This window comes from Mesoplodon bidens (assembly GCF_964165515.1).
Source record: "Mesoplodon bidens genome assembly, chromosome: 4".
In the NCBI taxonomy this organism is placed as follows: domain Eukaryota; kingdom Metazoa; phylum Chordata; class Mammalia; order Artiodactyla; family Ziphiidae; genus Mesoplodon; species Mesoplodon bidens.
This window is the reverse complement of record NC_138160.1, coordinates 101,504,779-101,506,659: the sequence shown is the minus strand read 5'-3', so window position 1 is coordinate 101,506,659 and position 1,881 is coordinate 101,504,779. Positions and strand designations below refer to the sequence as shown.

General features: G+C 42.5%; 1 pseudogene across 1 annotated transcript; it reads right to left on the bottom strand.

Moving 5' to 3' along the window:
* Positions 1–767: 767 nt before the first annotated feature.
* On the bottom strand, positions 768–1,381 carry LOC308616347 (diphosphoinositol polyphosphate phosphohydrolase 2-like; annotated as a pseudogene). Its single transcript has one exon. The product of its transcript is annotated as a diphosphoinositol polyphosphate phosphohydrolase 2-like (transcript).
* Positions 1,382–1,881: the final 500 nt, after the last annotated feature.

The window sequence follows — 1,881 nt, the reverse complement described above, 5'->3', positions numbered from 1 at the left end:
ATGTATTCTGTGTAAAGAGAGATTATGGATGAAGGGAATTGGCAATGCAGCATGCTAACTCAAATTCCATGAATACAGTTTTCATGATAAGATGTTATGTACTACATGCATTTTGCTTACTGTACCTGCCTAACAATCACCAGCTCTATAGAGTTAAACTCTGTGTTAAAGGACTATTGAGTTTTAGGGGAACTGGCCATATCAGGTAGTTAGGGACATAATACCAGTTATGAAAATTGAGACAAATGTGTTGACAAATTCCTGAAAATAGGGCCATATAGAAATAGTCCAAAATCTGGAATCTATGAATCAAAATTGTGATCCTATGAAACAAGTTTTGGGGTTGATGGACTACTTTAATATCAAGAATTATTGTCATAAATTCCCACAACAGAAGGATTTGTTGAATATGTTAATACTGTGAATGAGAAAACAATTTAAGGGGAAAATATACCCACGAATAAGCTGATCTGACAAAAACCACAGACTGACATCAAATGGACAAAAAACTGAGAAAAAAATGTTGCGAAAATGCCAACCAAAATAACAAGGTGGGTGGGCTGGGGGCACAGTTAAGGCATCTAAAAAAAATTCCACGTGGCTTTGGCTTGTTAAAATATTTTGCACTTTTTTTTTTTTTAAAGAAGATTTGAAAGCATCTGAAAAACATGCAAATTGTTTGAAAATCCTGCATGACAAATTCAGACGGTTTATGCAAATTGTTTGAAAATCCTGCATGGCAAATTCAGACAGTTTGCAAGTGTCATTCAGAGGTATGCCAAGGATAATAAAGCCTCTGCCCATGAGATTGCACATGGTGGAAGAGGTCCTTCCAGTTCACTCTGTCTTACACTAGATTGCAGCCCAGAGGTTTGTGCAGCAGTTACAAACACGGTGTTGCTATCTGGAATGGAAGGGACTGTGGAATTTCCATTGGCTGGAGAACAACCCAGCTTTAGTTTTTCCAGATACTCGGCATGTACAGGCTTATGACACTAGAGAACTTTGATGGCATCTTCTACTTTGAACCACTCTCTCTTTCTTCCTATATTAACAGAATCTTCCCAGGCTTCTAGTATTTCAGTGACAGTAAGAACATAAATGTATGTCTGTGCTTTCGGTCTTGGTTCTCAAATATGCCCAGGAGTCTGCCCAATTTTCCTTTGATTCCAGCCTCTTCATAAACCTCCCTCAAGGCAGTACCGCCGGGCTCCTTCTCGGGCTCCATTCCTTCTCCTGGAACAATCCATTGGTCTGGGTACCCACTGCTGCTCACCAACAGCACCTCGTCCTCCTGCTCGCTTCGGAAGCACAGGCACGCAGCCCGCTTCTTGAAGCCCTCGCGGTCATAGGTCCGCGTCTGGTAGGGCTTGAACTTCATCACAGAGGCGGGCTCTTGTCCGCCCGCCGCCGCGTAGCCCCAGCCGCCGCCACCCCGCCGGGGAGTGGGAGCGAGGGCGAGTCCGGGCGCAAGAAAGGGCGCAAGAAAGCGAGGCGGCGGCGCGGGGAAAGGCAGCGAGGCGGGGTCCAACCCAACTCAGCACATGCAGGAGCTTCAGCTGACCTTACTATTTTTTCTCTACATTTAGCTGGTGTATCCTCAATTCTCGGGGCTGTTAATTTTGTCACTAACAATCATGAACATAAAACCACCTGCTATAACCCAGTACCAAACACCACTATTCGTATGATCAGTACTAACCACAGCAGCATTGCTTCTACTATCCTTACCTGTCCTAGTAATAATATTACTATTACTATATTACTATTATTTATTACTATTTCATCTATATTTCTAACATTATTTATTATATTTCAACTAAAAATCTCAAAACACATCTACTACCCCAACCCAAAATCAACACTCACTAAAGTGCAAAA